The sequence below is a fragment of the Daucus carota genome, chromosome 2 (genome assembly GCF_001625215.2).
Source record: "Daucus carota subsp. sativus chromosome 2, DH1 v3.0, whole genome shotgun sequence".
In the NCBI taxonomy this organism is placed as follows: domain Eukaryota; kingdom Viridiplantae; phylum Streptophyta; class Magnoliopsida; order Apiales; family Apiaceae; genus Daucus; species Daucus carota.
In genome coordinates this window covers 23,888,714-23,904,710 of record NC_030382.2, presented here as the reverse complement: position 1 = coordinate 23,904,710, position 15,997 = coordinate 23,888,714, and positions in this window count along the sequence as shown.

The window sequence follows — 15,997 nt, the reverse complement described above, 5'->3', positions numbered from 1 at the left end:
CGCCAAGAACCTTTCTACGACTGAAATTAATCATCTATAATCGATTATTAATAGTTTAGGTAAGTAGATTTTTTCCATTTTGACAATAAAAATCGTTGTTTATATACTGTATAGAAACAGTGATTAGTGCAGTATAAATTAGTGATACCCGTAGTTATAAGTAGTGGTAGGGAAACTGTTTTTTAGTTTGTATTTAAGAGTTGGTTTTTATTTGATCACTTGCCTATATATATATATATATATATATATATATATATATAAGTGGGGCTCGTTGGAGTCTTGATTTTTTAGACTACTTGGAGACCTACTCCAGGACCGTTAGATTATAAGTAGAATGGACGGCAGATCTGAGCGACAACTGTCACTTTTTTAAATTAAAAACTACTTGATATATATATATATATATATATATATATATATGTCTGTATACAACAACGTACAAATCGTATGTCTACAAAATCGTATCCCCGTTTACTACGGCATTCAAGTGACAGTTACTACACAATTGTTTCCCCAAAAATCACTCCCCCGAAATCAAAACCGATATTCTTATTAGATAAACACGGCCACGAAGAATGGTAGAGGAGCACATCAGAAGCATTGTGATAAATGTCTACCACTCTAATATTGCTGCGAAACCAAGGGATGAGTTCAGGTCAGTTTCGATTAGTTTGAGTTGTAAACAAGTAAACTGCTAATCCATCTTGTACTTCAATGGTTTTCATGTTTCTGTGTTGCACAATTTGCACTTGCATGTTAGTTTAAAGTGATAAATCGTTGGGTGATTGATGTTTTGCTTGTCCCTAATATATTTGTAGACAGTATCATTGTGAATTTGTTTATGGGTATTGTTCTTTAATTTGATTAGCATGTTGTAGACAAGAGAACTATACGAAAATATGCCTTGGGTGTTTATCTTTAATGTATTTTTTTGACTCGTTTCTTGGTCTGTTTTGAGATTTGGGAGACAATGTTATTGTTTAGTCTATATTGTCGTGTCGTTGTTGTATCAAGATTTAGATTCCTTTCTTGGTAAATAGGTGTATGAATTCGGGAAATTGGTATATTTATGCCCTAGAAGACTGTGTAATTTGTTTTTAGGGGTTTCTTACTATATTGGGGAGCGACCCCGAGTTTGCTAAATTAAATTATGTGTCTTATAATTTATACCATAGATCTTTTGTGTTGTTTGGAAATGAACTAGTGATAAGTAGTTGTAAGTGTCTTCTAATAACTTAAATGTTGTTTCATAATGTTGCAGCAAGAAGGAGGAGTGCACGTCTCATCGAGAGTCCATGGTTATACAATTGGCCCAAAAAGGCACCTATTTATATTAAAATAGACTCCGATAGTAGCAGCTTGGTTCATAGATATACAAAAATGGTGAACAAAAAGGGAACTGAACAAGGAAACCCAATGCAGTGTGGCAGCAGAGCTACACATGGATCTAATTCCGCTGTACAAGCTGGTAGCTTAGACATGAGAGCAGAATGGCAGATGGGGAAAGTAAGCCATGGTACTGATCTAACGGACGATGACGATGACTTCGTTATACCAGTTGAGCATTTTGGAAAGACGAAACCGAGACGAATGCAGAGTAAGGGAGGGAAAGTAATGGATGTGAAATTCGTTGGTTCAGCGAATGAATGAGTAGTCAAGACAACCAAAAAAAGGAACAGAGATACGAAGGTAATTACATTGTGATGTATGCCAACAAATGTGCCTATTCAGCGACTAAAATTCTTTTACTATGTTGCAGGAGACAAAGCTTTATGCAGATGCTGAACGGGCCAAGGGTAGCCGAAGAAAAGTGGTAAACAAGGGCATGGGGAAAAAAGGGAGATCAACTGCTGGTGTTAATGTTAGGATGCTGATAATATCTTAATACCTTATTAGACATAAGTCGAAGGAGGCTTCACCTAGTAGAAATGAGAAACCGAAGAAGGGGAGATCGTACGAAGGCTACCTGTAGAGAAAATGTTCACCTTCTAATATCAAAGATATCTTGAGGAACTTGACTGAAGAACAAGCTAATTGGGTAAGGAGTACCGGTTGTGGTGAATTGCTCAATTTTGATATGGTATGCTATGCACATATGCTAGGATATAATTTAGGTCAAGCATTTGATGTTGAAAATTGTGCACCAGTTCTCAAATGTTGTACCATAGAAATCAATGATAGACTTGTGAACAATGTGCTCGGGATACCAATGGGGGAATTGGTGTTGACAGCAAGTGAAACGGAACCGAATGTTGCTGTGTGGTGTGGACAATTTGATGGAAAGGCTGGATGTGAAATTTCTCCGTTGACTGTGAGAAACAAATTACTTGAAAGGGAAGTAGCGGATAAGATCTTCAAGCTTAATTTATTGGTGATGTTATATAACTTTTTTATCGAAGGTCATCAGATACGCTACCTGAATAGGGATGTTATTAAATCAGATCTGGATTTGGATGCTTGTGCACAATATAATTGGTGTCGTCTTCTAATTGATAAGTTGCAAAGTTCATACGCTTATTGGGTTGCTGAGAAGAAGAGGAGTTTTACTGGATCACTACCATTCCTCATAGTAAGTTTCATAAATTTAATTCCTGTTTACTTAGAAACTATAAACAGTCTTGGGAGCTCAAACCTTTATTTTTTAATATTATCGTGCTAATCGTGCCTGTGTTCCTCTCTTGATGTCCCTCCGATGTTCCCGTCCTACAGAGGTTGGTTAGGTATGTTGATTAGGAACAATGAAAAGTTGAATTAACTGAAGGAAGTTTTGGGGTGGGAGAAATAGTTCCTCTTGTAAAGGAGAGTGAGGTAATTTTCCGCCAAAGTTGTTGATTTTAATTGAATTTAGAACTATAAAATTGTTGACGGCTACCATGGTTGTTTCCCTTTCAGTCGGATGCAGTGCTGTCGAGACCTGTGGAGCTAGAGAAATGTGTCATGATGATCAGGCCATTGAAGACACAGAAGACTTGCAATCAAATAGTGACGAGGAAAGAAGTGCAGGCACTGAAATGGTTAGCATCATGTGTAGAATAAGAATTTCGTATGATTAAATAACTTATGTTTTTTTCGATGTGTTTAATGTATGTCGAACAACAGGACGGGATTGAAGAATATATTGCTCCACAGATGGAGGAAAATTCTATGAATGACCTGATGAAGGACATTGCAAATCAATGCTTAAGTACCATACGAGCTGGAAATGTGAGTACACATTAAATGTTGCGTTTCTAAACTCCAAATTCCGTAGTATGACTAGAACAATCCTCCATGACTTTGTTCGTCTGATATGGTATGAATAATTTGGTAATGCACTTTTTGAGGCATTATAATTTGATTGGACATACTGGTTAAATACAAAAATGCAACTGGTGAAGTTTAGTTCTTCAGTTTTTTATTGTACTTAATTAGGCCAAAAATGTGTCGGTGGACAACATGCAATGCCCTCATGAGGACTATCTCCAAATTAGTTAATAATAAGCAATGACATAATTTATGATTTTAAGTCTGTAGCGTGATTCGGTTATTCAAATTGGTTCAATATTTTCCCCATGACAAAAATAGCTCCCATCTACGTGATTGTATGGTGATTGTTTTTACAGTTCCTTGAAAAATATCCCCTGCCCTTATTATGCTACTAATTCTTTAAGATTTTACGGTTGTTTCATGCAGAGTATGAATGAATAGATAAACAGTCAAGTAGTAATTGAGGGATCTACCACAGTTTCAAAAGAGGTACAACCTAAACTTGTGTGCTTTTCAGTCGGTTTTGTGTATTGCTTAATCGGGGCCAAGCAACTAACATATTTTTTGATTCACATAATTTTTTAAAGGGAAGTATCAAACATTTGGAGACTGAAAGAGAATCTTGTGCTAGGAAGGAGGTTTGTTCTTTCCCTGTCATATTATTTTTTGTTTTTACTTGATCTGACTATGAATTTTTAAATTATTATTTTATTTGAGTGGTTTAGTGCTGCCACATATATAGTCCTTCGATTGTTAACAATGTAATAACATCGTACAAAGTACTACTTTCTTGGCATTCGAAAAAAGGCTAAAGTGTAAAAGTTTATTTGGTTGTAGATGGGGGAATATAGATTACTAGGAGAAAACAAAAAAAATTTGGTTTGTTGTAGTATGCTCGTATTTTGTTTACAGTGCTCGTGTCTACACAGGAGCATAGTAAACAAGGAGAAGTCGGTATACTTGGCAAGATTGTTGTTGTACTTGGTATTGCTAATAAAATCCACATTCCACCTATATGTGCGCAAAACAAAAGTGTAAGAGCTATCAACTTGTATTATTTTTTAGGTATTGCATTGGATGTTTTATAAACCACATTTTTTTTGTTGCTGTCTTATGTAGCTATCTATGACGGAAACGGTCACAGCAAAAGTTGGTATATTTTTTGAAAAATGCTCTTATTTTTGGAAAAAATAAAACTTGGTTTATTTTTGGAAAAATGTTTATTCTTAATTTGGTACTTGCTTCATTAGAGTAAAAATAATAAAAATACCACGAGTTCAAATGTGGAACCAATATAATTGTGTTTAAGTAGTATGAGTTGTTAAGTCTTAAATTACAGGCGACTGTGAAAAGTGATTTGGGACAGCGTGACAAAGTGTTTGAAAAAGTATCAACTGCAAACAAGGGTAATTTCATTAACACCCCAGTTAGTGCTACGTTGAGATTAACGGTATGCAATACCTACGATTCAAATATGGCTTGTCAGTTTGTTCATTTTTTTAATTTTAAGTCTATTTTTTTGGGTGTATGTGAATAATTATAGGGATTAAGCCATGCGAATCCATTTGAACAAGGAATACAGGGGGGAGTTGAAGATGTTATAGACAAGCACCTTCGTGAAGATGTAAGTGTTGTGCCATAAAATCTCCCTAGGCCTATTTTATAGCCCATTAGGTTATTTGGGCTTATTTGGATCATTTGGCAAAGGATTTGGGGCTTCGACCGTGGAAGGGTGAACCCCGGAGGCTGCATGTGAAGGGTTACAAGCCTACAAGAAAGGTCCCGAGAAGGCTTCAGTATGGATAAGGGTTCACCTGGATGTGTTACAGGGGTTACCCTCGGTTGGGGTTACCATTGTGTGAAGCCCTGATTACGGTCGCGAAGGCTGCTTAAGGAGGCATGTAGGCTTGCATTAGAGGCATAATGAAGGCTGCCATCAAAATAGGGTTGCACCTGAAAGCGCTTTAGGGGTTACCTCTGCTAGGGGTTACCGCAAAATGCATCACGGGTTGCAGCTGCAGGGCTGCAGTTAGGGGATGCCGCTGGCAGGGCTTCCGCCGCCTGGGCAGAATTGAAGGCAGACTCCAAGAAGGACTCTTCTTCGTTGTTTCTAGGAGGACGAATTGGAGGTGGATTGGGAGTATATCAGCTGTTATTTATCCACCATTTAAAGGATAATCATGCTTATTTGAAGATAATTAGAACATGTGGAGATAATTCATAAATACACGGATATACATGCAAGATGAAGGCTTCAAGTGACCTACTTGGAGTAGGATTCCGCTAGATAACTACAAGAGGAAGTTGTTTTATCCTAAACTAGAGGGGATAAAAGCTTATCTCTTCAGAGTCCTAAATCGAGAACTACATGGGCTTGATCCCTATAAATATAGGGTATGTAGGCACCTTGCAAAGGGTCTTGGATTCTAACTCACGAGTTCTACACTCTAAAGAGAGGCACGTGTAACCTTCGTGACATACATTTCCGGGCAATTGCAGGACAGAATTTCATAATTCCGGCCTCGTTGTTTGGTTCTTTGCCAGCTCAGCCCTTAAACATATTTGTTTTTCTTTAGTTTATGTTAATGGTAGCCCCTAAGAGCTAGCCGTAATTTTCGTAGTTGTAATAGATATCTCTATAATTGTGCTATACGGTTCTGGGGGTGTTGTATCAATTCCTCTCACAACACTTTTTGGCGCTAGAAGGAGGGAATTACTGATCTTAGAGAGGAGAGATGTCAGAAATTCCCGAAAACACTGAAAATCCCAAGACGCCGGAAGGCGATACGCAAGGTGAAAGCGATGTTCCGAGCGGGGAATTAACACGCGAGGAGATGAAGGCAAAAATAAAGAAAATGAATCGAAGGATTGCTTCTCTGAAAAGGAAATCAGCAAGGTCGAAAAAAGCTAGCAAACTGACTCCCACCAAGCTAGATTTTGATGGAGAAGGCGGTAGGAAGGAAGATGGCAACCCTGGGGACCGAGCTGACCCCGAAATGGATGATGAAGAACACTCGCAGGCTGCTAGTGTGTTCGACCGCCTTGGGGGGAAACTGACTGAGCAGGACTTGCGGCACAGGCTTGGCAACAAGGCCCCTAACAGGGATGAACCTGAAGGCTCGGAACGCAGGGCTCCTCCCAGCCAAAGCCAGGAGAAGCCCGTGTCTGAAGCTCGGTCAAAGGACAAAAACCAAAGGCCGTCGAAAGTTATCTCCATTCATGATGATGAGGAAAGCTCAGGGTCGCACAACGATGAGGAAGTAAGCAAGAAGAAAGATCAACCCCTGGATGGTGACTATGAGGTTGCACTTGATGATGGGGATGATAAGTGCAAGATGGAAGAGCTGCTGGAAGCCCTAAAGAAGGTGAAGGCCGATAAGAAGTCGAAAGCCGAGCTTACCGTCAAGTCACCCTTTACTAAGAGGGTTAGGGAGTCACCCCTACCGCGTATCTATAGGGGGTTGGCGACCTGCGATTTAACGGAACCACGGATCCCGTGGAGTATCTTAACCGGTTCGACACTGAGATGGAGGTCTACCAAATTCCAGACCTCACAAAATGTCGCTTATTGGCCGCTACCCTCAGGGATGGCGCTCACCACTGGTTCAAGAGGCTTCCTGCTAATTCTATCAGCTCTTGGAGGAAAATGAGTGAGCTGTTTGTGGGACAATTCAGGGCTTCCGTTACTTACGCCCCACCTGCCAACACTCTAGCAAATATTAAGCAGAAGGAACACGAAACGTTAAAAGAGTACTTCAAACCTTTCAACTCAGAGGTACCCCGTGTCAGGCCAACATCAAAGGAAACCCTGAAGAATTTCTTGATAGCATGGGTAAGGCCCGAAACAGACTTCTGGAAGGAGTTGCAAGGACGGGAGCCCGAAACCCTGGCTGACTTCTTTGCTAGGGCTGAGCCCCATAAGGTGATCGAGGAATCTCTAGCCAAGCTCAAGAAGGAGTCGAAGTCTGATAGTCGTAGCAGCTGGAAGAATAAGGGGGATAGGTCTTACAGCCCAGAAAGGAGGAGCACCTACAAGAGAAATCCCTACGTAAGGCCTATTGGTGAGAATCCTTCGAGCCGAGATGGCAAGACTTCACCCATTACTGTGAACACAAACAGCACGCAGGGCTTCAACAAGTCAAGGCTAACGATGAGGGAGACAAGAGAAGCAAGGTACCATGAATACACGCCTCTAACGGCCTCCATAGATCATATTTTCGAGGTTGGAGACAAGGTGAGACTCTTCCGGAAGCCCTTCCAAAATGGACCCCCAGGGAAGAAAGACCAGGGAAAATATTGTGCTTTCCATGACTTAAACGGGCATGACACGGCGGAGTGTGTTCATGTTAAGGATCACATAGAAGACCTTATCAGAACCGGATACCTAACGGATTTTGTAACCCAAGAGGCTAAGAAATACAAGGAGAAGAAGGCCGAAAGGGCAAATGACCAGGGAGCCAACCGCAATACACGGGTTGGCAGTGTACGAACAATCATCGGAGGACCCTTCGTGGGAGGCTAGGGACGCAGTGCTATGAGGAGGTATGTACGGGAAGCCCGAGGGCCACCCTTAACCAATGTGTGCCACCTGTCTGAAAGGCCTCCCAAGATGTTCAAAGAGGAGACCATGGACATTACCTTTACCGAGGGGGATGCACGCACAGTACACCATCCTCATAGCGATGCCCTGGTGGTAACAGCCATGATTGGAAATGTCAATGTACACAGGCTTCTCGTCGACAACGGAAGCTCTGTCAATATCCTGGCCTATAGTGCATACCAAAGAATGAAAATGGCAGACAAAGACATGATGGCCTGCTATAGCGAATTATATGGTTTCACAGGAAATACTGTCCAAATTGTTAGAAAGGTAAGACTCCCAATCACCCGTGGAGTGGAACCACTGGCTACAACTCAGGTTGCAGAGTTCATGATAGTGAATGAGGACATCTCCTATAACAGGATCCTGGGCAGACCTATCCTAAGAGACATGCGGATCGTAACCTCAATCTACCACTTATCGATGAAGTTCCCAACCCCCAATGGGGTAGGATGTGTACGGGGATGTCAGGCTGACTCCCGAGAATGCTATAGCAGGGCCTTGAGATCTGCAGTAAAAGCCTGTAAGGAGGTCCAGCAAATGGATGGAGACATCTCAGAAAGCTATTACAAGCAAGTGGAGATAGTGGAGGAACCTGAAACTAAGGCCAAGGGAAAAATCTTGATAAAGTTTGTGAAAGAGACTTGCAACATGGTGGTCATTGTGCAGCACCCAGGGGAAGACCCATATCTGGAAGCCTCACATACCATGCATGGAGGGCCTACTATCGTGGACGTACCCCTGGCAGAAAACGGTAATACTGCTGAAACCCTGGTTGAAGGGATTGTGGAAGATGTTACTGATAGTGATTCTGAAGGGGCTGGTCGAAAGCAGCCCCAAAATAAAAAGCAAGGAAATGAGTGTGAGGCACCTTGTGACTTCAATAGTGCTATGGTAACCTATCAACTTGGAAACCGGACACGGCTTCCCGTTCATGAAATCCTGGGTACGCAACCCCAAAAGGGTAACAACAAAGAGGTTACCGTTGAGATCGACCTCGACCCAAGGATGCCGGAAACCCAGGTGAAGACTGGAGCAGCTGGGGATACCCTGTCCATCTTGGTGGATGAGTCCGACCCCTCTAAAGAACTAAAAATTGGGGAGCAATTGGGGCCGGACCTAAGGGAAACTTTGGCCGCATTCTTAAAGAATAATCTGGACGTCTTTGCTTGGAACCATTCGGATATGATCGGGATTCACCCAGAAGTCATGTGCCACCACCTCGATATTGACCCAGACAAAAAAGGAGTCAGACAGAAGAGAAGGCCAATTAGCGGAGAAAGGGCTACCGCTCTTCAAGAAGAAGTAGACCGACTGTTGAAGGCAAGCTTAGTAAAAGAAGCTTTTTACCCTACATGGCTAGCAAACCCGGTATTGGTGAAGAAACCTAACGGAAAGTGGAGAACATGCATAGACTTATTGATCTGAACAAGGCTTGCCCTAAGGACAGCTTCCCGCTTCCTCGAATTGACCAACTGGTGGATTCCACTGCGGGGCATGCACTGTTAAGCTTCATGGACGCCTACTCGGGCTACAATCAAATCCCCATGTTCGAGCCAGATCAGGAACACACCTCCTTCATCACTGACAAGGGGCTTTATTGCTATATCGGCATGCCGTTTGGTTTGCTGAATGCTGGGGCTACATATCAAAGGCTGGTCAACAAGATGTTTAAAGACCAGATTGGGAAAACAATGGAAGTATATGTAGATGACATGCTAGTCAAATCAAAGGAAGCTTATGATCATGTGACACACTTATCAGAGATGTTCGACTTACTAAGGGATTACAAGATGAAGTTGAATCCTCAAAAATGCATATTCGGGGTTGAATCTGGCAAGTTCCTGGGCTTCATTCTCAATCATAGGGGAATCGAAGCTAACCCTGCGAAGATCAAGGTCTTAATTGAAATGAGGTCGCCCAGGATTGTAAAAGAGGTGCAATGCCTTACAGGCCGGGTTGCCGCCCTAAACCGGTTTATCTCGAAGTCCTCAGACATATGTAGAGAATTCTTTGCAGCCATAAAAAAGGGGCAAAGATTTGAATGGACGACAGAATGCGAGGCTGCCTTCCTAAAGCTAAAGGAGCAACTTGGGAGCCTGCCACTGTTGGCAAAACCAACGGAGGGTGAAGCCTTAATCCTTTACCTAGGGGTTTCTGAGTTCTCAATTAGCGCTGTCCTGATCAAGGAGGAAGAGCAAGCCCAGCAGTCGGTATATTATGTGAGCAAAAGACTACTCGATGCTGAAACCCGTTACTCGAATATGGAGAAGTTAGCCTTACTTCCAGGCCCACAAGATTGAAGTGCGAACATCCTTCCCTCTCAGGCAAGTACTACACAAGCCCGAAGCCTCTGGAAGGATCATGAAATGGGCAGTCGAGCTAGGCCAATTTTATATAGAGTACAAGCCAAGGACCGCCATCAAACGGCAAGCACTAGCTGACTTCATCCTAGAGTTTCCACCCACTTTTGAAGTTGAAGGGATGGAATGTGTACCTGAACCTCAGTCTCCAATAGCCATACCCGAGAATTGTTCCCTTTGGTGGAATTTGTATGTCGATGGGGCTGTCAATGGAAATCGGGCCGGGGCTGGCATTGTCTTAGTCAGTCCAGAAGGCCATAAGCTGCAAAGCTCCATTCATTTCGACTTTAAAGCCACTACCAATAACGCGGGGTATGAAGCCCTAATAGCAGGGCTGAAGCTAGCCTTGGAGATGAGGGTGGAAAATATGAATGTTTACAGTGATTCTATGCTGGTAGTCTGACACATCCGAGGAGGCGTCCAAGCTAGGGGTCCCCGTACTGATCTCTATATGTGGTATGCCCAGGAATTAATTGGGAAATTCAGGGAAATCAAGCTAGAGCAAATACCAAGATCTGAGAATGCAGATGCAGACGCCCTGGCCAAGTTAGGCTCTCAGAGGGATGCACACATGCTTGGGGTGATCCCCCTCGAAATCCAATATCAGCCTAGCATCCCCAAAATTGAGGTCTTGGACGTTGAAGTTGGAGAGTCTGACCTCTGGACAACCCCAATCCAGGAATACATAGCCAACAGAACCCTGCCCGACGATAAGGATGAGGCCAAAAAATTTAAATACAAGGCATCCCAGTATGTAATCTACGATGGAGTTTTTTACAAAAGAGGGTTCAATCGACCCCTCCTTAGATATGTTGCTGGGGTAAGGTGTGAATACATTATGCGCGAGGTGCATGAGGGAATCCGTGGGGATCACTCGGGGGGTGCCTCCCTCGCTCACAAGATTCTCCGTCAAGGCTACTACTGGCCTACCTTCTACAAGTATGCTCATGCCTCCGCCAAAGCCTGTGACAGCTGCCAAAGGTTCTCTAATACGAACAAGATCCCAGCGGTACCCCTGAAAACCTTAACAAGCCCCTGGCCGTTTGCCGTTTGTGGGATAGATCTGATTAGTGAATTACCCAAAGGAAAAGGGAGTGTCAAAATGATGCCAAACATTCGTTTTCCCGCTCATGAAGCCTTCGGTGCCATACATTATCCAGACAGTTCTTTGGGAGGGAACCTATCACCTTACTAACATGGACGGAAGGCTCAAATCACGGGCATAAAATGCCCAACACTTGAAGAAGTATTACCAGTATCTCAACATGGGGCTTCAACTGCATCTAGTTCTTCACCATAAGTCTACTTATTCCAAAGAACTCGGGGGGTAGTAGGCATATCACTTATGTTACCCAGAGCTCAAACTCAAAATTTTGGAAAGTGAAATCATCAAAACTTGGAAAATACAACTCTACAACTTGGCTACACTCATTGGAAGGAGAGCTTATCAAAGATTTCAAGGTTTAAAGCTTATCAAAGCTTTCAAGGTTTCAAGCTTGCAAGGTTTTGGGCTTACAGTAGCCCTTCAAGGTTAAAGCTTATCAAAGCTTTCAAGGTTTCAAGCTTTTCAAGCTTGCAAGGTTTTGGGCTTACAATAGCCCTTCAAGGTTTAAAGCCTATCAAGGCGTTCAAGGCTAAAGCTTATCAAAGCTTTCAAGGTTTCAAGCTTATCAAGCTTACAAGGTTTTGGGCTTACAGTAGCCCTTCAAAGTTAAAGCTTATCAAAGCTTTCAAGGTTTCAAGCTTTTCAAGCTTGCAAGGTTTTGGGCTTACAGTAGCCCTTCAAGGTTAAAGCTTATCAAAGCTTTCAAGGTTTCAACCTTTTCAAGCTTGCAAGGTTTTGGGCTTACAGTAGCCCTTCAAGGTTAAAGCATATCAAAGCTTTCAAGGTTTCAAGCTTTTCAACCTTGCAAGGTTTTGGTCTTACAGTATCCCTTCAAGGTTAAAGCTTATCAAAGCTTTCAAGGTTTCAAGCTTTTCAAGCTTGCAAGGTTTTGGGCTTACAGTAGCCCTTCAAGGTTAAAGCTTATCAAAGCTTTCAAGGTTTCAAGTTTTTCAAGCTTACATGGAAGTAGGCTTTATCAAAGCCTTTCAAGGTTTGAAGTTTATCAAAACTTCCAAGGCTTACATTTGGGGATTACCCCAAGGCTTGCATGGGGATTGCCCTCAAGGGTCACGCTCTAAGCTTACACTTAAGGCTTACGTTCGAGGTTGGCGACAAAGGTCACTAATTTTATACCTCTTATTCTACATTGAACCGAGTTATATATTGGACTAAGGCATCTTGGGATTGACAAACTATAACTTGGGATTATGTGTATCAATGACATGCGTAAATTACTTAACTGGCTATCTTGTTTTATGAGCAAGCACAATGCATGATACTTGACATGGATACCTTTGTGATGTGATTATGTGTGAACCTGCTTTACTTGTGATCATGTTCTTTAATTATGGCAAGACTAAGGCTATCGAGGCTACATATCCTATTCTTCTACATATGAAGGTTGCATGATATATACATGACTACTATATGCTAAGTGTGTACTTGCTTCGCAAATGTTTGTATCCCTGGATTATAAACGGGTTGAAACGGTTGAGCCCTAAAAGCTTAAACCCGTAAGGGTGAGGCCCAACAGGTTTCCTACGTAGCATGGCTACAAGTCATAGCCTTTTACCTGCAGGCATCATTACATGGTATATGTATGTATATGGGCTAACAAGTAATGCAGGAATATTCACACAAGGGCAATTCAAGGAAAGGAGATACACATTCATCAACACAAATCGAAGTATGTTTCCCAAAAACAGAAGGGGAACCCAAAATAAATATCATGACAACTCACAAGGCATTCGGAGGAGCCCATAAAATTCAAATTCATGGCGCAAGAATGAAGGATCAAGTTCTACATAATATGAAAAAAAAAGAAAAAGTTTTATAAACATGGATGGGAGCTGGAGACAGAGACTATTGGGCCTCCTTATTGGAGGGTAACTTCTAGGCTACGGTTCATGGCCGGAGGATGAGGAGGTTTGGAGTCCAGGGCTGGGGCTTCCTTCTTGAGCTATGCCGAGGGTTTCCAATTATGGTCGGTCCACTAGAAGTAATTTACTCATAACAACTTGGGCATCAGCCGCCTCTATCTTGGCTTACTCCAGGGTGATGGTGCCATCGGAGACCAACCTCGCCCAAATATTTTCAGGTTAGATCTTATAGGCCGATTTCATGCAATATTTCAGCACAGAGTAGTTGGACACTTAGCAGGTTGAGACTGATTGGATAGGAGAGCAAGTATAAATGGGCCTTAAGGTTTCCTAGATTTTCATGTAATTATCAGATGGAGGTATTCAGATTAATTAAATCTGGGTGCACTGTTTATCCTTGAATACTCTTGTTTCTTACACAGGGTACGCCCACGTAAGTTTAGAGTTTCTTGGGTGAATAGTGTGCGCACTTGTAAGGCCTACGCATGAGTAGGATAGGCTACGATAGATTAGGTTCCTCTCGTATAAAATACTTCAAGGAACCGGGGGGTAGTTGTTGTGCCATAAAATCTCCCTAGGCCTATTTTATAGCCCATTAGGTTATTTGGGCTTATTTGGATCATTTGGCAAAGGATTTGGGGCTTCGACCGTGGAAGGGTGAACCCCGGAGGCTGCATGTGAAGGGTTACAAGCCTACAAGAAAGGTCCCAAGAAGGCTTCAGTATGGATAAGGGTTCACCTGGATGTGTTACAGGGGTTACCCTCGGTTGGGGTTACCATTGTGCGAAGCCCTGATTATGATCGCGAAGGCTGCTTAAGGAGGCATGTAGGCTTGCATTAGAGGCATAATGAAGGTTGCCATCAAAATAGGGTTGCACCTGAAAGCGCTTTAGGGGTTACCTCTGCTAGGGGTTACCGCAAAATGCATCCCGGGTTGCAGCTGCAGGGCTGCAGTTCGGGGATGCCGCTGGCAGGGCTTTCGCCGCCTGGGCAGAATTGAAGGCAGACTCCAAGAAGGACTCTTCTTCGTTGTTTCTAGGAGGACGAATTGGAGGTGGATTGGGAGTATATCAGCTGTTATTTATCCACCATTTAAAGGATAATTATGCTTATTTGAAGATAATTAGAACATGTGGAGGTAATTCATAAATACACGGATATACATGCAAGATGAAGGCTTTAAGTGACCTACTTGGAGTAGGATTCCGCTAGATAACTACAAGAGGAAGTTGTTTTATCCTAAACTAGAGGGGATAAGAGCTTATCTCTTCAGAGTCCTAAATCGAGAACTACATGGGCTTGATCCCTATAAATATAGGGTATGTAGGCACCTTGCAAAGGGACTTGGATTCTAACTCACGATATCTACACTCTAAAGAGAGGCACGTGTAACCTTCGTGACATACATTTCCGGGCAATTGCAGGACGGAATTCCATAATTCCGGCCTCGTTGTTTGGTTCTTTGCAAGCTCAGCCCTTAAACACATTTGTTTTTCTTTAGTTTATGTTAATGGTAGCCCCTAAGAGCTAGCCGTAATTTTCGTAGTTGTAATAGATTTCCCTATAATTGTGCTATACGGTCCTGGAGGTGTTGTATCAATTCCTCTCACAACAGTAAGCATGACTTTCTTTTTAGTTATACACTCTACCATTTCTTTGTACTTGACGAATACATGATTTTTTAAAAGGTTTTCGGTTTTCATACAACAGAAATACATAGAGGAGTTCAGTTAGAATATGGAGGATTTTGAGCGGGCATATGAAATATGTGTAAACAGCTACGAGGTGGCATTAGCATTGTATCCGACTAATGCAGAATTACCTAAACTACATGAACTGTCTAAGAGGCTGATGGGAGGCACACTAAAGGAGAAGAACAAAGTAGTAGACGACAGCAGCTTTGTTCCAAGCTTCTCCCTGGGACTTTCGCAGGTAACACCAAAGAAACTGGTGGACGTTATGGATGGAGTGGACAACGCCGGAGGAGAAAGCGAGGTTGAGGCAAACTAGTTGGTGGTAAGGCCCCGTAGAGGAGTAAGAGCTTCAGAGATATGCAGGTCGCCATTTGTCAGTCGAGTTGTTGACATTTCCGGGCACAAGATAACAAATGAAAAAAGGTTTGTCCGGGAGTGGTTGTTTGAGAATAGACGAAACAAAAGGTAATAACCAAACTAAAAATAACAACCTAAATAACATAATAGTTTTGATATGCATTTTTACTGTTTTCATAACATGATTTTTTTGTGAACAGTGCAGTGAGAATTTATTTGAATGCCATGGAAGAATGTGCACGAAGGCACATTTCCAATCGTTGCAGGAAAATAAAATGGTGGAGAGAACAGTGATAGATGCGTGGACTTATCTTCTTAATTCATTGCATTAAGGGCAAATACCTCACCATTTCGTCCGTTCTTAACATCCAAAACAGCTGTGAGTACTTACTATTGAGCAAACCTATATTTGCTTATTTTACTAGTTGATCAAAGTGTTCAAAACTTCAAACCGCAAAACACAGTATGGCCCAATGAATTTAGAGGAGGACTTGACTGATCGACACTGGACAATGAAGCATAATTCGATTTTCAACGAAAACATGGATGTAGTCATGGAGACAATGTTTCATCTGCATAACCGGGTGTATGAATTAAAGGATTTTGATCTGGTAAGATTATGTAATGCACTCTAAAATTTTGAAGTATGATTAAGGAGACGACGGCTGATTGTTTCCCAGTCTAATTTGTTACGCAGTGTTTCTTTTCAATATACAACAGAGTCCCAAACGCGGACTTCCAACAAATGTATG